Here is a 23,429-nt window from a genome sequence, read left to right as displayed (position 1 = left end):
ATGGAGAGGAACAGTTATAGGTAAGTGTTGTTTGTGTAGAGAAAAAGACTGAAGAGACTCTTAAGTGTCTACTGCACTCCTAATTTCCTTTTGAAGAAAGTGGCTGCAGTTGTTGACACCTAAGAAAAGTTGTTCTCATTTTGCATCATATAACTATGGTTCACTGGCCACAGCTTATTGGCCTATGGATCACTCTAACCAACGGCATCCATCTAGAGGTTAGAAAAGAAATGAAAGTTTCTAATCTTTGAGATGACTCCAAATGTGAGTGCTGTACATTAGTTCTGTACTAGGTTTTGTATTGAATGGTGATTGATTGTGGTAATAAGTTTCTCACTTGGGTTAGGAGTTACGATTAAGAGACAAATATATAAAGATTATTTAAAAAGAATGGTCAGCATTGTAGAAGATATCAAACATAAAAGATAAAATTAAAATAGATTGAATAGCAGAATCCTAAGAATGCCAGTCCTGAGAATGAAAATCTCTAGAATAAAAGAAAGTAGATATATTTTATTAGGAGTAACAGGATGGCACTACCATGGACTCCCCTTTTCTTTCTATTATATATTAAAAGAAAAGAATCTGAAAGAATTAAACATATGTCACCCCATCATATGCCAGTCTGGAATATGGACTATTTTGAGTTAAAGGTACTTAAAAACCAGCAGGTACAAGAAGATCACTGTGACCTTTGAGCTATTTCTTAAAAGCAGGAGATAAAATTCCCATATGAAAATGTCTTCTTTCTACCAGAAGGAAAGTATCATTCTAGTATCATTCTCATCTTCCAGGACATAAAGTTGGGGCTGAGAGAAATCTGTATAAACCTTGTTAAATTAAGCCTTATCTTTCTTGCCACATCTATACCCAATTAATTATCTTAGCCAAATCCCTTTTGCCTTGTCACATTTTCATAGTTTACTACTATTTCTCCAATTCAGTAGATAAGCTTTCAACTCTAACTGCATCTTTGGTTCTTCATTTACTTGAGGAAGACCGCTATGTCACATAAAATTTACTTTAAATAAATTTGTAGGCTTTTTTCCTGTTCATCTTTCTCTTGTCAATTTAATTATCAGATCCAGCCGAAACACCTCGAAGATATAGGTAAAATGTTGTCTCTCCTACAGGTTCATCCTACTTTTCTATTTAAGACCTAGCTTTGTGTTTGCTGATACGGTTTCTTCTGTTGCGTTGCTCAACCCTAACTACCTCTGGTAACTTGATCGTGTGCCTTTTACATATGACACATCTTTCTGTTCTTCTAACACATCTTTTAAGAAAGAAAAATTGTAAACCATATCTTAGTTGTATTGTCAGCCAGGAAGCATAATAATAATCATAAATTAGGGTATTTTTGAGATTTCTATTACACTGTTTTGTCATTTATTTTGAGTAATATTTCCTTCAGTGAAAATCAGTTTTACTCATAAATAAGTACAAATAAGTGCTACTTTCCATGTATACCTTAGAATTTTATCAGTTAGCAAGTTCACTACAGGTGTCCAGCTTAGAGCGTTAATATAACTTAAAGACAGTGATTAGTCTACACAAAATTACAAACAGAATGGTATACATTCAACAGATTTTCAAGGGCATTAAATGACTTGTGTAACTAGTTGCTGTATAATCAAATCATGTTATAATAAATTACATAGAATAATGAAAATTCTCATAGGCATGCGCACAGGCAAGCATGCATCACAATTACACATGATGCTAGAAGTTAGACTGAGGCAATCACACTAAATTTATTCAGATGTTATTCATCCTAAATCATTTAAAATCTAGAACAAAGCTTATCAAATCTGAGATCAATAATATCTTACAAGGACTCTATATTATTTAATGAAGGACTTTTAAGGTCTTTTATTTTTCATAATGTATTTTTGGAAGTGCTGAATAGACATTAATGTAACTGCACTTTAATAATTTCAATTAAATACATTTGTCAGAACAATGTCACTTGTTAATGTTCCTCTACAGATATTTTCATGGAGGAAACCATATTAATGCTAAAGTCAGAGTCACTGCCTTTAAAAGCCCTTAAATGTTATTTGTGTAAAATGTGTGACTGGGAACATATACAACCAGTGAAATAGCAGGTTCCAGTATAGGAGATTATAACCCACCACAAATAACCTTGATAAAAGGCCAGTAACTTTCAAAAAAATCTTATCCAGTCTGCAGAGCCCACAAAATAAATTTTATAAGTGGCCCAGTAAAGAAGGTCAAATATTTTACACTGACAAAATTTTATTAAAGTGGCCCAGATCCTCAAAAGAATTACTGACAGAAGATATCTGAATCAAATAATGGCTTCTCTTATTTGCCCTATTGTATTTTCTTATTCCCTTTGGGCAACATCTCTCTTCAAATTGCCAAGGCTCCTCAGAGTCTCACACTGATATTTGCCATCTGTGTGTGCGTATGCTGATCCAGCTGTCACTGCCTAGTTACCTGATATATAGACTGGGTTTTGATTCTATCTGTTTTCTTCTAGTGTTTGAGCCTTGTGTATATACAAGTTGATTCTTTTCTCTATATCTGATGCAGTTTGGATATTTGTCCCTGGCTAAATCTCATATTGAGATGTAACTACCAGTGTTGGAGGTGGGGACTGGTAGAAGGTGTTTGGATCGTGGGGGTGGATCCCTCTTGAATGGCTTGGGTCATCTCCTTGGTGATAAGTGAGCTCTTGCTCTGAGTTAATAAGAGATCTGGTTGTTCAAAAGTGTGTAGTAGCTTCCCTCCCACTCTCTTGCTATTGCTTCTGTACTACCCATGTGAGGTTCCTGTTCCCCTTTTGCTTTCTGCCATGATCAGAAGTGCCTTGAGGCCTCCCCAGAAGCAGATGGAGCTATGCTTCCTGTACAGCCTGCAGAACCATGAACCAATTAAATCTCTTTTCTTATAAAATATTCAGTGTCAGGTATTTCTTCAGAGCAATGCAAGAATGACCTAATACAATATCATTGCTTAGTATTTCTCACTGTAGGGTCAGCAAGTGGTTTGATGAGTAATGTCAAAGGAAAACAATGACGAAAACATTTTTAAGTATATTTCAAAATTTTGAGATGCTAAGTTAATTATGATTTTAGTATACATCCCATAGTATTCTTAATGATTTTTACATTTCTAAAGGTTTTTTTAAAGAAAGAAATTGATCATTTAATATTATTTGATATTAAATAGCTTTTAATGTAATTTTCCAATGTCTTTAGCATGTGGTGGTTTATATTTATCAAACATGAATGTTTCCATAGAAATGATTTTTATATTCCCAAAAAATGAAAATAAAAAGAATAGCTTAAAAGTGGTTAATTAACATATCATCACATTATCATTGTACTAGAAAATAAAGCCTAAAAAATGTAATAATAGTAAATAATTAAGAGGACATTTGAATGAATTTCTGTTTCTGGGGATAATGAAATTTAAAAGTGTCATGATTTTAAATAATTAGAAAGGTATGTAAAGGAAATGTTCCGATGATCATTTGAAAAAATAGATTTTTGGGGAACATCAATTCATTCTTCTCTAGTCCCCAGTGTGTTGTAAAATAGTGGCATGTAGCCATCAAGTGCTTTAATTCCTCCCCCAAAACAAAGTTAATTATTTTATAAAAATAATTGTTTTTCCCCCAGAGACAGTACAAAATAAAGCTCTCCATTATGAAACTGATTATTAATGTGGTTAAGACCACAAAAACCTCATTCAAATTTTATAATCTCAAAGACTGAGAGCAGAATGAGCTTTTGGCAAAATTTATCAAATGATACTTTTCAGTGTCCTAGAAGATGAAGTCCAACAGCATGGAAGAGTAAAACTACCAAATTTACATATTTACATTCTGGGTGATTTTTTTTTTTTTAACAAAGGAAGTGGGAAATACATTATCAGACAGCTTTATTTTCTTCCGAAAGTATCTTGTGAACATTACAGATAATTTAAATAACACAGAGGTGGTATAAGCTATAAGGCTGAAAGAATAATTAAGTGAAGAGAGGAGAAAAGATGCATGATTTAGAAAAGCATAGAATAAGCTGAAATTTGTAAAAAAAAAAAATTAAAGTGGCATGTCTACTACAATTTGAAAACTAGCTTAAGCCTTCATTTGCCCTTTCATTTTGTGAAGGCACAGCATTTGTTCCCCCTGGTGGATGTAGCAAAAAGGAATCATCTTGGAAGCAGAGACGGGCCTCTCACCAGATACCAAATCTGCTAGCATCTTGATCTTGAATTTCACAGCACCCAGAACTGTGATACATAAATTTCTATTTTTTATAAATTCCCAAGAATGTGTCAATTTGTTATAGCAACAAAAATAAACTAAGACAACAGATAGATAGATAGCTTTATATCTATTTTATTGATTTTTTTCCAAAAACCATCTCCCAGATTTGTTGATTTTTAGAAGGGTTTTTCATGTCTCTATCTCCTTCATTTCCACTCTGTGCTTGGTTATTTCTTGTCTTCTGCTAGCTGTGGGGTTTGTTTGTTCCTGGTTCTCTAGTTTTTTTAGTTGTGATGTTAGGGTGTTGATTTGAGACCTTTCTAGCTTTTTGAAGCTGGCATTTAGTGCTATAAAGCTCCCTCTTAACACTGCTTTAGCTGCGTCCCAGAGACTGTGGTACATTGTCTCATTGTTCTCATTGGTTTCAAAGAATGTCTTGATTTCTGCCTCGATTTCATTATTTACCCAGAAGTCATTCAGGAGCAGGTTGTTCAATTTCCATGTAGTTGTGTGGTTTTGAGTGGATTTTTCATCTTGAGTTCTAATTTGATTGTGCTGTGGTCTGAGAAGACTGACACGATTTCAGTTCTTTTGCATTTGATGAGGCATGTTTTACTTCCAATTATGTGATCAGTTTTGCAGTAAGTGCCATGTGGCCCCAAGAAAAATGTATATTCTCTTGTTTTGGGGTGGAGAGTCCTGTAGATATCTATCAGGTCCAGAGCTGAGTTCAAGTCCTGAATATCTTTGTTAAATTTCTGCCTCAATGATCTGTCTAATACTGACAGTGTGATATTAAAATCTCCCACTATTATTGTGTGGGAGTCTAAGTCTATTTCTAGGTCTTTAAGAACTTGTTTTACGGATCTTGGTGTTCCTGTATTGGGTGAATATATATGTAGGATAGTGAACTCTTCTTGTTGAATTGATCCCTTTACCATTATATAATGCCCTTCTTTGTCATTTTGATCTTTGTTGGCTTAAAGTCTATTTTGTCAGAAAATAGGATTTCAACCCCTGCTTTTTTCTGCTTTCCATTTGCTTTGTAAAGTTTCCTCCATCCCTTTATTTTGAGCTTATGTGTGTCTTTGCATATACGATATGTCTCTTGAATACAGCACAATAATGGGTCCTTTTTTTGTTTGTTTGTTTTTGAGAAGAAGTCTCCCTCTGTTGCTCAGGCGGGAGTGCAGTGGCATGATTTTTGCTCACTGCAATCTCTGCCTCCTGGGTTCAAGTGATTCTCCTGCCTCAGCTTCCGGTGTAGCTGGGACTACAGGCACATGCCACCATGCCTGGCTAATTTTTGTATTTTTAGTAGAGATGGGATTTCACCATATTGGCCAGGCTGGTCTCAAGCTCCTGACCTCGTGATCCACCTGCCTTGGCCTCCCAAAGTGCTGGTATTACAGGTATGAGCCACTGTGCCCGGCTGGTCTTGTCTTTTTATCCAGCTTGTCATTTTGTCTTTTAATTGGGACATTTAGCCTATTTACATTTAGTGTTAATATTCTTATGTGTGAATTTGATTTTGTTGTCATGATGCTAGCTGGTTAATTTTTCAGACTTGTTAATGTAGTTGCTTCATAGTCTCATTAGTCTGTGTACTTCAGTGTCTTTTTGTATTGGTTGGTAATGGTTTTTCCTTTCCATGTTTACTGCTTCCTTCAGGAGCACTTACAAGGCAGGCCTAGTGATGATGAAATCCCTCAGCATTTTCTTGCCTGAGAAGGATTTTATTTCTTCTTTGTTTATGAAGCTTAGTTTGGCCAGATAGGAAATTCTGGGTTGGAAATTCTTTTTTTTTAAGTATGTTAAATATTGGCCCCCAATCTCTTCTGGCTTGTAGGGTCTCCGTTGAGAAGTCTGCTGTTAGTCTGATGTGCTTTTCTTTGTAGGTGACCTGGCTTTTCTGTCTGACTTAACATTTTTTCCTTCATTTTGACCTTGGAGAATCTGATAATTATATGTCTTGGGGTAGATCTTCTCATGGAGTATCCTATTGGGGTTCTCTGGATATCCTGAACTTGAATGTTCGTCTGTCTTGCTAGTTTGGAGAAGTTCTCCTGGATGATATCCTGAAGTGTGTTTTACAACTTGGTTCCATTCTCCTTATCTCTTTCAGGTATTCCAATCAGTCGTAGATCCAGTCTTTTTACATAGTCCCTTAGTTCTTGGAGGTTTTGTTCATTCCTTTTTGTTCTTTTTTTCTCTAATCTTGTCTGCCTGCCTTATCTCATTTGCTTGATATGGCTATTGATAGTTGTGTTTGCATTGTGAAGTTCTTGTGCTGTGTTTTTCAGCTCCATTGGGGTGTTTAGGTTTCTCTCAAAACTGATTATTCTAGTTATCAGCTCCTGTAATCTTTTATCATGGTTCTTAGCTTTTTTGAGTTGGGTTAGAACATAATCCTTAAGCTCAGTGAAGTTTGTTATTACCCACTTTCTGAAGCCTACTTCTGACATTTCATCCATCTCAATTTCAGTACCATTCTGAGCCCTTGCTGGAGAAGTGTAGCAATCATTTGGAGGAGAAGAGACATCCTTGCTTTTGGAATTTTTAGTGTTTTTGTATTGTTTTTTTCTCATCTTTGTGGATTTATCTACCTTTGATCTTTGAGGCTGTTGACTTGACCTTTGGATGGGGTTTTTGTGGGGTCTTTATTGTTGATGTTGTTGTTTCTGCTTTCTGTTTGTTTTTCTTCTAACAGTCAGGCCCCTCTTCTGCAGGTCTGCTGCAGTTTGCTGAGGGTCCACTCCAGACCCTGTTCATGTGGGTATCACAAGTGGAGGCTGTGGAACAGCAGATTGCTGCCTGCTCCTTCCTCCAGAAACTTCATGCCAGAGGCACACTTATCTGATACCATCCACAACTCTCCTGTATGAGGTTTCTGGCAACCCTTTTTGGGAGGTCTCACCTATTCAGAAGACACATGATCAGGGACCTGTTTAAGGAAGCAGTCTGACTGTTTCTTAGTAAAGCTGTTGCACTGTGCTATGCAATCTTCCTCGTCCAGATTGCCCAGGCTCTTTAGAGCCAGCAAGCAGGAAATATTAAGACCACTGAAACTGAATGGGTTTATGGAGTTTCTCATGCTGACATATTAGAATTCAAACTCCCCTAGTCTTTTTTTACTGATTGTCAGTTCAGAAAATCAAACCCTTTCATCTTCTGTTGTCTAATTTCTGACATATGCTTATAGCAAATATATTTTGCAGTACACCTGCTATATTTTAATGCTTCTATAAAAACATTATGTGTTATTATAAACTTTGATTTATTCTCCCTACTATATTTCCAATCATCTTTAAGAATTTCAAAGCACTGCTACATTGGTTATCCATGCATATGCTCCATTAACCACTTTGCATGACTCTGGAAACATAGGTTTAAACATGTTTTCTAAGTAAATTGTAGGTGGGTCATAGTTAATTGTAAGCTTTCTTCCATCATGAACTTCAGATTCTAATAAACAATATGACATTGAAGAAGAATATGTTGTTATCAAAAAAGAAAACATCTCTTACAACTCTTTCTGTCTACTTTACTCTTAAGCTCTTAATTAGTGATGGAAGGGAGGGCAAACAAGCCTTTAAAGACAACAGAGAAGTAATTGAAGGTGGTGTTTAGTGACAAGAAAAGGCTATCTATTATATATACCAAATGGTGTTTATTGGAACACTTTCTGCAAAGTCTGTAAGTGGCAGTGTCAATCCCCTGGAAAGATCTGCAACAATGTGGCTTAAAAGAGAGACCAAACCCTTAACCAGGAATGCCTGAAATCTTGACAGAATAAGTGAACCTTAAGCCTTCCAGCACTCTGATTATATGCTATATATTTCTGTTGACTTGGAGTTATTTCCCTAAGTGCCCTCTTTTGGGGTACTATCACTGAAATAGCATCAGGTGTAACATTCCTATTTTTCTCATGATATGATGAGGTGACTGTAGAAGAAAAAGAGATTAGTAGAAAAGCCTTTTTATTCAATTCACAATTACATAGATGCATATGCATGTAAATATGTAATAGTTTCCATAGATTAGAATAGATCATAATTATTGACCGAAAAGTAAAATTAGGTATAGTGCTTACTGTTATATTTTTAAAGATTCTAGCACTAATTATGCTCTGGTAATTTCACATTTAAAGTATTTCTGTCTTTTTTTTTTTTTCTGAATCTTTTACCTCCTCCCTTGCTCTATATTCTCTGGCAGCAGCATCCTTCTCTCAACTTCTTCCAGTTTTACTATAATAATTTCTTATAAATACAGATCATCTGAAATAATACAAGGTTTAGCACCACATTTTACAACCAATTTGAGATATGGGCTGTTGTCATTGTTGTGAGAACATGGAAGAGTCTATGAATTAATCAACAAAAGGTAGTAAACATAAATAAATGAGACAGTATTTTCCACTTGTAGTTTAAAGTGCATTGAGTCTGATAACCTTTATTAAGTCTTGTGTTCACTTGCGAGGAAATCACTATACCTGGTGGAGGTGACTCGGAGCCCTGATGTCCAATTTGCTGAATTCAAATCCCAATTTTACAACTTATGAGCTATTTGAGTTAAGGAACTTATTCAAATGTTTATATCTTAATTTTCCCAATGATTAAATTTGGGTTAAAAACAATATCTACTTTAAAATTATACATGGATTAAATAAATTCATATGAAAGTGCTGAGAATAATGCCTGGTACATGGTGAATACTCAATAAACATTAGTTATTAATATAGTCATTCAATATACTGAAGCTAGTATTGCCGTTATCTTACCATCTCTTTTCCATTTTTTAACTGAATTTATTCTATGAATGCTTCCTATTTTATGCTTTTTTTAAAGTTCAAACATCATATGTAGATATGTCTTATATCTCAATATAGCAGAGAATGTACTTCCAGTCTGTATAAAATATCTGTTTCTATAGCTAAATATTCTCACTCAGCTGGCTTTTTTATTGTACTAACTCCCTGTCACAGTTTAGGCTTTCAAATTTTTTTGAACTCATAAATGACTTCATGATATGATTAACCACTGAACTGCAATATCATTTTTCCCATTTTATTTTTTAATCTAATAAATTTGGCTTGATGTTTCCTAACTGTGCTTATTATCCAACTAAATTATAACTCTTTGAGAATAAGGACTCTGTTTTATGCTTCCCCATATTATCTGAAAGATGTGTTAATTTAATGAAAATAGATTACATAAGTAACAATACAGCTGAGTTCTATAAAACTCACCAGTGACTAAATCAGGGCTCATAACATAATGAAATTGGGGTTCCTTAATGAAGTCTCACTTAGATTGGTTTGGTTGCTTCTTCCTGTTTCCTAAGTCACATGTAAAGACTTGTGATCCTCCAGTTTGAACTTGGTACAAAATGGTATTCTTGGAGAGTACTTTACTAAGTCTTTCTTGATGTAAGAGACACAGATTGTATTCCTGTAACAGTGAAAGAGATATTTTTATTTTGGATTTTGCTTGCATTAGCACTTTCTTCATTATTCAGTTTAGGTCCCAAGCTAATATAGCACAAAGAAATAACTCTTCATACTTAAACATATTAGAATAATTATGTGGTCTGAAAAAAATATGGACTTTCTGGCAGAAATGTAGTACAGAATAAACACAGACCAATGAGTCAATAAAGATATATTAAAATGATTAAGTATGATAGCTATACCATTACCTCCAGGATCTACATTTGGATAGACTTCATTGATTTTACTTGCAGTCCCATCCAAATTTCCTTTACACTGTATTCTTTCTTGCAATGACTCATTAATATTTTGAGTTCCACTTTGCAGAGACTATATTTGCCTGAGTTGGAGACCTGTATATAGAAAAACATTTTACAAGTGAAAGTAAAGACTACCTTAGAATTTTATTTAGCTGGAACTTATCAGATTACTTACTCTTTTTGTAAAATAAGATTTTATTTAATCCAAGGGAACTTTAGAGGTTATTTAAACTTATTTGGGTAGTATAAGGGGTAAAAAGGACTTAACATTTTTACTAATAAAAGATATCAATATCTTACTTTATGGAAACTTAATCACTTGGACTTCATTATAAGAAATATAATACTGCCTTATTTAATTCTGACAACACTCTCTTGTAGGAAATACTATATTAACTATTTTACAAATATAGATCAAGGTTTCAAAGTGAATGCCTAGCTCACAATGATCAACCTGATCTGTGATACAACACCATCTTTATCTGAATTCAGATATTTTAACCTTTTAAAATTCATCACCCTGCTTTCATACTTTATTCTCTGTATAATAAAATGTCACATTTATATGAGCATGCTAATTTATCTGGCCCTCAAAATATACAGAATCTAATCATAATGACAATATTATAATTGCATTTTACAAATTCCATACTATCTTTGATTAATACTAGTAAAGAATCCATAATATTTGCTTCAATAAGATATTTTTTGAAAGGGGATACAGATGTGAAATCATTTGACTTACATGTAATTTGCATATTCTGAATGACAATTTTGCCCTGAAATCCTCAGTGACCGTTGAATTTTAAGTTGGACCATACGTCATCAAATAAATAATTTGCCTTGGAATTTGACTTGTAATAATGCCTAAGCCTTCAACTTTGACCTTATTGTCATTAGATATTAATGATCTATACCAAAGAATAGCAAAGTTTATGCTAGCTTTTATTGAGATTTTATTTACAAGGACATACAGTCACTAAAATTCATTAGGTTCATAAGTGGAACTTTGTATCCTGAATGTATTCATGCCTTAAATGAATTGCTTTAAGATATGAAATTGAATTCATATTATACAGTTAATGAGAATATATTACATAGATTTTTCTGTTACTTTCTTAACACTTTTTTCTCCTACTTAGGTATTAGAGTAATTTGGAGTTTGAGGGTAAAAATCCATATTTTAAAAGGGCACTGTTTAAAATATAAAACCAGTTATTGGAAGATAAACCAGTCTTATGTATGACACTTGAATTTATACTCAGTAGAATTAACAAATCTATACAAAAGCCTCTTCAAAAATAAAAGTGACCATGATCACCAGTAATTTATTCCACCATGTTTTACACCATATAGTCCATGTTTATGAGCTAACATTGAATATTCCTTACATCTCCCTGTTCAGAATACGGTGCAGGGAAAGGTATCTGTATGCAACACCGAGCAGTATCAAAAGGCAGTGGTCATGCCTAAAATACACTATAAAGGTCACTACTGGAAAAGGAATAAATGTTGTATCCCAAGGCATACTTTCTTCATTATCTCCTGAAATGCTCTCAAATGCGGTATCTCTGTAAGAATTATAGCATACGTAACACCATCTTTCATGGGGCAAAGTTCATTTTGCTAAAGCATTCAGCATTTCATGATTCTTCCTTGGAAATTTGACTTGCAACAAGAAGTCCAAGGATAATCTGAAATAATCCACGGAGGCTTCAAAAATTTCACTGTGCATTCTATAAAATACACTTTATAGAAATAATTTCATTGAGAATACCTAATTAGGCACTACATATTGACGCTATGCATCAGAGATGGGAGTTATATCAATTGACCATTTCATTTATTGAGTTTGACAATCTAAATTCTCAATTAAAATGATAAATGACTTTCTTGTAGCCAAATGATACTTCACCTTGCAATTTTCCTTTCCCTTTTCAATCTTATTCTAGCATAAAGACAGAGACTATTGTTCATAAATATTGTAAACATCTACCATTTGCTTTGTTCAGCCTCAACGGTTATTTTTATGCAATTAGCATCTTGTATCTATTATTACTGGCAATTATCATACGATATTTAAAACATATGATTTAAGACAATAAACACTAGAATGCCTTAGACTCTACCACCCTCTAATGTGTTTCTGAGAAGAAGCCGCAGCCTTTGTCATTGTTTCTTTCAGCAAATATTTACTGCAATGCTTTTTTGTGCTGTGCACTTTACTGGGTGCTTTAATTGATGACTCAGCTCTGCTTGTTTGATACAAGAAATGTATCTCCGTTCATCTTTTTTGCTTCTCTCTCTGTTCATTGTTACTTAAAATCTAGCTTAAGAACTCCACAGATGTGATTTGGGAGTTTCAGGGAAGATCCTTATAAACAAAGATCATGATTATTTGAAAAGAATGACTAGAACATGCTATTTTTCATGTGATATATTTTCATCTGCAAAGCACATCTGGACAGAACACTTCTGGCAATAAATAATAAAACAGCAACATAGTAGATAAGGGAAAGTCTGATCCAAAAGAAAACTAGTCAAGGCTATACATATCGGCCAGCAGGCAAATAAAAGCAAGGGAAATCACTGTTTACAGTGAGCAGGTGGTGGTAGAAGCTGAGCTATAAAAGAATGAAAAAGGAAGAAAATAGGATTCATGCTCTGAAGATTTTGAAGTCAATGCTACAGCTGGCCTGGTGACCCAAAACACAGCAGTGCCCACCCCACAGGCACAACATATCTGGCTCAAGGCTGAAGTCACAAACACAGTACTGAGTAACCCTCTGTCTGGGAACTTTAAAGCCAAACAAGGTCATGGAAAAGTCAGACTGTTCTTTTTCTTGACAGTCAGTGCATAGAGCAGGGTACAAACTTAATTTTTGCACAGCTGTGGAATCCACTGAATGTTCCTGCACAGAACAATCTGCCTGTGATGGAGATGATCTGCTGGAAGCCCTACAAAGCAAGAATTACAGACATCAGGCAGGTTTGTTCGTGAAAGCAAGGCTTACTACAATTATGTCCAAATAAGCAGTACAAAGTACATGTTGCTCTAATGGTGTAGGGGGAGGTACCAAATTCATGCTATTTCAACTATGTAATTGTCAAGTAAGACTGAGTCACTGCCAAAAAGCAATTCCACATTTGTGAGATTGGTGCACTGCCCTCCTATAAATCATTCAGCAAGACAGGTGCTTAGCCTTCAATTGTGCTTTCTCTATCTGGGAAGTGTCTGGAATTTTGGAAGAAGCAAATGGGAGACAGAAGAATGAATAATGAACAAGTTTCTTTGGATTTACAATTTTACTGTTAGAAGTTCTTCACTATAAGAACATAAATTATAGTAGTAAATTTATATATAAAGCATATTATGTGCTAGATGTGGTTTTAAAAACCTTACAAATAATAACTGCTTTAATTTTTGTTAACAACCCTAGGAGGTCAATACCAATAAGGAAATTAGTAATAAAGAAATCAGTGAATGTGGGATTTGAACCCTTGGAATTTGGCTCCATACTTTGTGGTCTTTAACCCTATTCTGTACTGACACTCTAGGAATAGAAAGATAAATAGAAATAGATGAGTGATAGTAGTATGGGAGAATTAGGTCTCTTAATTGCAAGCAACAGAAAGAAACTGGCTAAGAGAGAGGGTGGTTATGAAAGGGTGAACACAGAATCAACAGGAGGCAGGGGTACAGGAGAACATTGAAAGGACAAAAATTAGCAAGTGGGGAACATGAAGATTGTTTCACAGCTAATGAACTTGGTCTGTCTGCAGCCACTATTGCTGCCTCTGAGATAATTAACCAACTTTAAACCTACAATGTGCACCCCTACCTCAAGACATAAAATCCTAAAACTGTCGGTGTTTAGGCCATGTACCTGCCTTCTGTCTGATGGGCCTTGAAGAGGACCTATATCCTTTTTTATTTCATTTGAGAAGTAGATTTTAGAATTATATTTCTCCTAAAATTAATGGGACAGAGAGCTTTCTGAAATAGGAAACAGAAAGTTGTAACATATTCACCCATACTGCTATCACTTGCCCTGCACAATGGACAGGTAAACACACCTGCAGTTTCACTCTAAGAACTGTGCACAAAGATGGCTGGTGTTTTGGAGCTGCTCGGCATGGAGTAATTGTGGAAAAAGAACGAATTTTCAAGTCAAGCACACTCAGTGGATGAGGTATTTATCTATCTGAACTTGGTTTTCTCATTTATTAAACAGAGTTAGTAATTATTCCTTTTGCATAGGGTTGTTGTGGGGATAAATTAAACAATGTGTGTGTGATGTTCCCCTTCCTGTGTCCATGTGTTCTCATTGTTCATTTCCCACCTATGAGTGAGAACATGCGGTGTTTGGTTTTTTGTCCTTGCGATAGTTTGCTGAGAATGATGGTTTCCAGCTTCATCCATGTCCCTACAAAGGACATGAACTCATCATTTTTTACGGCTGCATAGTATTCTATGGTGTATATGTGCCATATTTTCTTAATCCAGTCTATCATTGTTGGACATTTGGGTTGGTTCCAAGTCTTTGCTATTGTGAATAGGGCCACAATAAACATACGTGTGCATGTGTCTTTATAGCAGCATGATTTATAATCCTTTGGGTATATACCCAGTAATGGGATGGCTGGGTCAAATGGCATTTCTAGTTCTAGATCCCTGAGGAATTGCCACACTGTCTTCCACAATGGTTGAACTAGTTTACAGTCCCACCAACAGTGTAAAAGTGTTCCTATTTCTCCACGTCCTATCCAGCACTTGTTGTTTCCTGACTTTTTAATGATTGCCATTCTAACTGGTATGAGATGGTATCTCATTGTGGTTTTGATTTGCATTTCTCCGATGGCCAGTGATGATGAGCATTTTTTCATGTGTTTTTTGGCTTCATAAATGTCTGGTGGGGGGAGTGGGGAGGGATAGCATTAGGAGATATACCTAATGCTAAATGACGAGTTAACGGGTGCAGCACACCAACATGGCACATGTATACATATGTAACAAACCTGCACCTTGTGCACATGTACCCTAAAACTAAAGTATAATAATAATAATAATAAAACAATGTGTGAAGCATCTATGTTAGTAGGCTCTCAGTAAATGTTATTCCCTTTCTTCCTAGATTCATTTACTGAGTCCTCATGCACTAACAGAATTTAATAAAAATTGCTACCTTTTATTGTATATTCTTTATGCTCTCTGCACTTCTGCTAAGCTTTTCAAATACTGTTTCTTGCTTTAATCTTGCAAAAATCCTGTAAACATGGGTTCTATCATCTTCATTTACAGATGAAAACGCCAAAGCTTAAAAAGGTTAGTTGATTTATCCAGTGTCACACTGCTTGTAAGTAACAATGCTGAAATTCAAACCTAAATCTATCTTTACAATCTGTCTTCTTAAACTTTCTTCTTAGACTTCTTCTTAGACTTTACCATCCTAGACTTTTTAAAAAAAGTATAGTTTGTGATATTGTATCACAAGGATATTTTTGCATTTATTTGCTCTATTTCCCAAATACCTGTATAACTTTTATTATTTCACTTAAAATATTATTTATTTTTTACTATAATCAATGAAATTGAAAAACTTAATAAATTTTAAATTCAAGAAATATAAACATAAAACTCAATTTATAGTACATATGAAAACAGATTGTTTTAAAGTAATTAGCAGACAAAATTAATATTTTTCAATAATATTAACACAAAAATGAAGAAAATTTAACCACAAAGTATTTAAATGAAATATTCCCATTAATTTATTCTTAAAGAGGAATTGTTTTGAGGTACGGAAATACTTTGAACATATTTTTTTAGCTGGTGAAAGCTATTTCTGATTTTAAACCAATCTGCTAAATTGAGTTATGACCTAAGTTCAAATATTTTCCTCTGACTCCATCTTAAAATAATGACCCATCCGTGTTGGAACTTGAAAATAAAAATAAAGTGAGACAATGGGATACAACAGGCATTGCAGACATAGGTGAGTTTTCTCTGTTCCCTCTCAGTTTCAGGCTGACTTAATGGGAAGTGGCTACAGGATAGAAATATGAAAAGAAATTCCTGAATGCCCAAAGTGTTTGCTGAGAAATCACTAACTCTTGTGGTCTTGGTGGCAGGTATGAGGGCAATGTTAAGTACAGAGAGATTATTAGGGGTCAGTTATGTCCTGTTTTAGGTTAGTCACAAAGAGTAAAGAGGGTTGGGTCCAGCCCTATAAAAACTGTGTCCTCACTTGCACCTTTTAGGCCATAATAGAGAGAGACAGATTTTGTCCTGAGGTCGATGAATATTTTCCATATCTTAGGAGACCTGGTCATCTGACTCTTCTTTGTACTCCCAGGCAATGGGCCTCTCTACATCTAATGAGCTAAACTCTTGACCAATTCCCATTGTCACAGCCCGCATCCAGAGTTAACTGCATTTTAGGGGAGGAGGACAGAACAACAGAATCACAGTGATAGATGCCTGAGTCAAAATCGAGAGGCCATTTTTGTCTTCCTGACCAAGAGTAGGAGTCCTGGGTCAAAACTATATCTTCAGATGAAATACCCAGAACGTGTCTGACCTCTTTGGAAGAATTTGACCTCCATTCCTAATTTATTACTGAAATGTTAGTATTTCTTCAATAAATAATGGGTATATTGTGAATTTTTTAATATGCACTATATACAGTTATGCACCACATAAGGATATTTCAGTCAAGACCATACAACAGCAGTCTTATAATAATATAAGAGCTGAAAATTCCTGTCACCTAGTGACATCATAGCTGTTGTAGCATCATAGCACAAGGCCTTACTCACATGCCTGCAGTGATACTGATATAAATAAACCAACTGTGCTGCTAGTTGTATGAAGTATGGCACATACAATTATGTAGACTACGTAATACATGATAATGATAATAAATGACTGTTACTGGTTTATATATTTACTATACTATGTTTGTGTTGTTATATTAGAGTGTACTCCTTCTACTTATAAAAAAAAGTCAAGTGCAAAATAGACTTAGGTGGGTTCTTCAGGGGATATTCCAGAAGAAGACACTGTTATCATAGGAGAAAACAATTCCATGTGTGTTATTGCCCCTGAAGACCTTCCAGTGAGGCAAGATGTGGAGGTGGAAGATAGCGATATTGATGACCCTGACCAGTTGTAGGCCTAGGCCAGTGTGTGTGTGTGCCTTAGTTTTTAACAAAGAAGTTTAAAAAGTAAAAGAGAAGATAAAAATATTAAAAAGAAAAAAGCTTATATGTTAAGAATAAAAGAAAGAAAATATTTTTTTGGAGAGCTGTACATAAAAAGTATTATAAAAGAGTCAAACAAATATAAAAGTTTATGAAGGAGTTCGTAAACCTTAGTTTATGAAGCTAAGGTTAATTTATCATTGAAGAAATAAAAATGTTTTAAGTATATTTAGTGTAGGTTCAGTGTACAATGTTTCTAAATTCTACAATACTGTAATGTCCTAGGGCTTCGCATTCATTCAATACTCACTCAGTGACTCATCCAGTGTCACTTCCAGTCCTGCAAGCTGCATTCATGGTAAATGTCCTATACCAGTATATCACTGTTCAAATCTTTTATATCATTACTTAACCATGCATTTTCTATGTTTAGATATATTTAAATGTACAAGTATTATTGTGTCCCAATTTCCTACAGTATTCAGTACAGTAATGTGCTGTACAGGTTTATAGGGTTTATAGCCTAAGGGCCATATACCATATAGCATATGTGTGTAGTAGGCTATCCCATCTAGGTTTGTGTGACCACATTCTGTGATGTTCACACAATGACAAAATCACCTAACAATGCATTACTCAGAATGTATCCCCACTGTAAGGGACACATGACTGAATTAGAAACAATATTGTAATTACTAATTACTTTGATTTATGATGATACCTTCAATTCAACCTCCCCAAATGAATAAAGAATTAATAACAAACATATAGAATATACACAGTAGTGTTAGATGCATTTCTAAGTAAGTGCATGAATCTAAAATCTCTTCCTTAAATATAGATTCTCTTTTGTTTTTCACTAATACAAGGGTTCTTTGGTAACTTGAAATCTGGAAACAATTTAATAAAACAGCTTTCCTTTACCAGGTATGGTCATGGCTATTCTGGACTTGTATTCTGAATCTTAACATTTTTGAAGAGAACACTAAGATTTCTATGTTATTTATGTTAGAATAGACTCAACAACTAGTCAGCTGAGGCAAAGGTTCAACTTGCATAAGTGATTGAAAGTGCTGATTTCAGCCTAAACCTTTAGAAATAAATGCTGAGTTTCTACTTGCTTTATATGGTTGTTACCTGTCACCCTGTAAGCCAAGTGCAACTGAGTTGAAACTGACAATCACTCTAATAACTGTTATGATGTTGCCTTATTGTTAAACTGATAGTGATGGGTCAGGCAGAAGAGGACACATTCCATCTGCCACAGAGGAACCATGCTGTGCAGCCCAAATCCCTCATCACCTTTGCAGCTGCTTCTCTCATGCATTTGCCAATTTTATATAGGCCCCAAAAGATAAAGAGCAGAACGTTCTATATCATTCGTACCTTTGTTATGGGAAGCAAGGATAGTAGTAGGGCCACAGGAAGTCGAAAATTAGATGCATTATTTTTCAAGAAAATATTTTGCCACAATAACTTTATTAAGGCTTTAAAATGACAAGCCAATTATTGGTTCAGAAATTGAGAGAATAAACATATTTTGATCATAAAGAAAACTTCTTAAACAGTTTCTTAAAGGTTGAAAACCTCCCACAATTCCTGGTTAAAAGTTAGACATATAAAATATTTCCTTCTTTTTCTTTTAGAATCACATCTTCCAGAAGAAACATTCTCATGTCTATTAATTTAGAATTTATAATTTAAGTTTAAAATTCCATGGAATATAGGATAAATCAAGGGATGATCATGAGGTCACTCCTTTGTACAGTAGGTAATTACATAGCCATTTGTGAAAACTTGAATTAATCAGCTTTTTAACTAAAGTATCAGCATGGAGATTGGAATGCATGTGTTTTCACTTCCAATAGAGAAGCTTTCACAATATTAACTTTTCAAGAAAGACCTACATTTTCAGGATGGCTGATAACTTCCATTATATGAAAATATTTTCAGTTAGTTGTGTTGGTGGTATTATAAGTGAATATATGGTTATAATACCATGAGCTACAGTCAGGATAGCTACCTACTGGATATGTGTGTTAATAAACAGACCTTGCTTTAGTAATATGTTTATGTATGTAGTGTGTTGGCGTATGTTTGTGTGTGTGTGTGTGTGTATGTGTGTTTGTACATTAAAATGTTCTGGTTAATTAGATTTTATAAAATAAATGATAACCTGTAAGGCAGCCAGATACAGAATGACAAATAGTTTGCTTAGGAAACTGAGAACCTATAATTTATACATGATTTTTTTTTTGGCATTGGCCTTATATGCAGTTTTAGGCAACACACCTACTTTCAGGAACTTGATTTCTTAATTTCCTAATATTTAAAATGTAAGTAATAATACAACCTTCCAGAACTCCTTAAGCCCTTTTCCAGTGTTCATTTGTCACAATTATCACTGCTCAATATGTTTTCACTTGAGTCTGTTTTTGTCCTCTACCTAAAAAAATCTAAGTTCCATGAGAGCAGAGATAAGTGCTCTGTTCACTGCAGTTTTGCCAGCACCTAAAGAGTGCCAGTCACAGAGTAGGCATTTAATAAATACATATTAAATTAATTTCTTACTAGACATTTTATGAAGCAACTTTGCACATCCAAAATTATGTAGCACAGGTTAACATTGAGTCAGATTTCAGCCCATCTACCAAGGAATAAACAACTGAAAACTGCTCACCCTTTCAAGCTCTGCCATCAACATCTGAATTGTTTAATGTGCCTGCATATCAAAAGTTTCAGCAAATCTGAATTGATTTACTTTATTGGTATAAAATAATGGAAGTCATTTCTTATGTATAATCTCCAGATTTTACCACATGCAAATAAAAAATTCTCTATTTTGTTGTGTAAATCATTATCTCCAGGGTTTACTGTATAATCAGACTCTAAGACTTACTGGAATTCTACTGTAGGTATATGTCTGTGTCCAATGAAGAGAAGTATGAATGGGCTTTAAAAAAAATGGTCTTCTTTCACATAGTAAATATCTTGGAAGAGGATTACAATTTTAAGTTGTTCATGTGCAGGGTTAAACTTTGCATTCAGTTTTCAGTTTTCTTAACTATGTCACTATAGGATATAACAATGTGTTAGTACAATCATTGAAACTCCCTACACTTTAATTTTAATGTACTGTGCATTTAAGAATATGTGTGTTATTCCTTCTAAACTGTCTAGATACCACTAAAAATAGATACCACTCACCTCTCACCGACTACCGCCACAGCGCTTATTTTTCTCATGCCCTTTAAGAATTATTTTCTTCTGAAGTTTTCACTTCACCGAGCACTTATTTCTGGTGTCCACGATTGATCATTTTACTCTTCTGCCATTGCACACACAGAGATGACTCACTTAGAGCTAGCTCAACTTCCGCAGCTTTCTTCCAAATAACCAATCTCAGACTTGATCATTTTCCTGAAATTTGGTTCTTCTGGTACTGACACTGATGTCTTTTAGTCATTATTTCTGGTCTACTGAGCGAATTCTTGGCAGCTTAAAGAGTTTCTTTTTATAACTTAAACAGAAAGTAGTTGTATGAAATATTATCAGGTACCTCTTGGAATGAATTAGACGGTTGATGAATTGGTTTAGGCAGAGACTAAGGGGACCCCAGTATTGTCATATGAATATTCACCTTAGAATACTAACATAGCACTATCTACAGATTTCTACATAGCATTTGGTGCAATGGTGCTGAACCTGGGGTCAGATCACCATGTCACTAGATTTTCAATGTGCCCTAGATGTCATTAGAAATAATCCTCTGTAGAACCCTATGTCTTTGTGTCAAATTCTCAAATTTAAAATTTTAGAGGGAATATCTAATTGACCATATATTTTAACTGCCAGGGGTTTGGGAGAGGTGTTACTCTCCTTAGTAGCCTTTTGTAAACAAAGAGATAAAGCTTTGGTTTTCCCCTGTCTTTGGGAAGATTACTTTGCAAATAATGAGAAACCCTTGTGATAAAATCTAATACAATTGTTCTGGTAAATGCCAAAGCTGAGTTTCAAAGTGGTCAAAATATTTAATCACAGTAAACAGATAAGGTGTAACAGGAAAATACTAACATCAAGATTTTCTGATTCTTAAAGCAATGGTAATTTTACAAAATTAAGCTATCTTTGAAGTTTGGCTGAATTAACCAAACCTTAGTAATGGCTAATAGACTTTCCCACAAAGCATGTACAAAAGGCTACTTCCTACAACTGTGATCATGCTTTAAAATGCAAATAGTCTTAACTCTCTGAGACTTAGTTTTTCTATCTCTAACATACAAATCGAAAGGCCTAGTTGCCAACTTAGCAAGTTGTTTAAAACATATGGCATATTACTCTGTATCAATACATACAATATTTTTAGCATTTGTGCAGTAATGTTAATGGAAATGATTATGTGGAGACGTTTAGTCAATATTCAGTTTGGCTGTGTTTATTTTTTAAATATTGAAATGTCTTGATATTTAAACTGCCTTCAAGCCCCTTATGTGCTTCCCTGCTTCCTCCTCAACATTCCCCAGAATAATTCATCATTGTAAGGAGAAAGAGTTAGTGAGCAGGGGTCCTGTATAATCCTTCTTCTGTGCTATTATCAGTTTTTGTTTTAATTGGTATATATCCAGTGAACTTGTGAAATATTTTAAATATTACCCCTATTTATTCTGCCATACACACACACACACACGTATGCACACACATACACCTATGTATGACCATATATCATATTACATTTATACTATATAATATACATATACATATAACATATAGTACTTTTAATGGCAAAAATCACAATTACTTTTTCACCAACTATATATATATATATACATAATTATATATTATTTATCATTGTAAACTCATAGATAATGGTACATGAAAATCTCATTGTATTTGAGGAGCAATTGGCTTAAAAATTCTGTTTATTTTTGAATGAATTATATGGTGTTGACTATTTGTATTGATCCAGACAGTTATATAATTGCTCCTGTTGTTTCCATTCTCCCAGGATAAAAACTAGCATTGAACTACAAGCTTTGAGGAGAAATATGAAGATTTTTAGCTTGCAAGAAGTAATCATCCATAAACAACATTCTTTTAATTCACAGTTATATCTTCCTATTTTAAGATTAATTTTCTAAAGTTAATCATGGCAAATTAAAGAACACTTTCCATTAGTGGCCACAGATTTTTTTGTTATAAGTAGTAAACGGCATCACTGATTACACTCGTGACAACATACTAGCTTAATCTGAGAGGGCAGAAGCAGAAGGAGAACCCCTTGCTTATCCTGAGACTTTCGTTTGTATTTATGATGCAGATGAATCTCTACAGCTGGTTGTCTCCAGTTTCCTTGAACAAATTTACCAATAAGAGAAATAGGCAGCTACCCTTATTGCTTTGTTTTATGGAAAGGGGTAACACATACACCTTTCCATTTGGTAATAAAATCTAAATTTCCAGCTAGATTACCAAAACATTTGCTGTTAAAATATAGTTAGTTATCTTTCAAAAGAAAACAAGTATCTTTTCTGAACACTCCAGTCCTTGGAAATTTTAAGGAAGATGTCAGTAGCAATCATTTATCACCACTTGAGTTGTATTCTTAATAAAATCAAAACTCATGTTAGGTAAGTTTTCATTATGGACCTTGGCCGATATGGCAATCTACTGGGAAGAAAATACTCAATAGATCAGTTACTCTAGTCCTGATACTAAATGTTTGTAACTTCCTTACATTTCATGTAACAATTACTTGGTATATGTTTCTTATGGTGCTAGACATTGTGGATACAGGTATTAAAAAGATGGCCAACTAGAAACCTCTAAGCTCTTCTTTTCTTCAAAGAAACAAGAAACAATTACAGACTGGCTAATATAACTTTTTAGAAGTTCTGGAAATCAATCAGTGATTTCAGTGGCCAAGTGAAAATCCAATCAAGAAAGGGTCACACTCTGAATGGTGGGAAATCACCTGGCATTTTGCTCATTCATACCTCCCTCCCTCCTTATGTGTCATGGAGTGGATTAAAAGCACTGGGTTGGTCCTTAAATTCCTTTCATAAGCCTTACAGAGCAAAGTGAACCTAATTTACAGTGTTCTAACTTGTTTTTGTGATTTTTGATTAGTTCTCTGTGTCTTAAAATTCTTAATTTACAAGGGATTTTTGTTGTTTGTTTTGTTTTATTTTGCTTAAGAACTTTAAATATATAATTCTACTCCCTTTTGACTTGCAGGCTT

General features: G+C 34.4%; 1 long non-coding RNA gene across 1 annotated transcript in view; it reads right to left on the bottom strand.

Annotated features, from left to right (window-relative positions):
- LOC130540606 (uncharacterized) overlaps nucleotides 1-18,874 on the bottom strand; it is a 71,280-nt gene extending 52,406 nt beyond the window's left edge. The window contains exons 1-3 of the long non-coding RNA XR_008954602.2: nucleotides 18,578-18,874; nucleotides 9,938-10,081; nucleotides 9,489-9,690 (exon numbers count right to left, since the gene is read on the bottom strand). This is a non-coding gene — a long non-coding RNA (uncharacterized LOC130540606). The remainder of the gene's footprint in view (nucleotides 1-9,488; nucleotides 9,691-9,937; nucleotides 10,082-18,577) is intronic.
- Nucleotides 18,875-23,429: the final 4,555 nt, after the last annotated feature.

This window comes from Pan paniscus, chromosome 9, assembly GCF_029289425.2.
Source record: "Pan paniscus chromosome 9, NHGRI_mPanPan1-v2.0_pri, whole genome shotgun sequence".
Lineage (NCBI taxonomy): Eukaryota > Metazoa > Chordata > Mammalia > Primates > Hominidae > Pan > Pan paniscus.
This window is presented reverse-complemented; position numbering and strand designations above follow the sequence as displayed.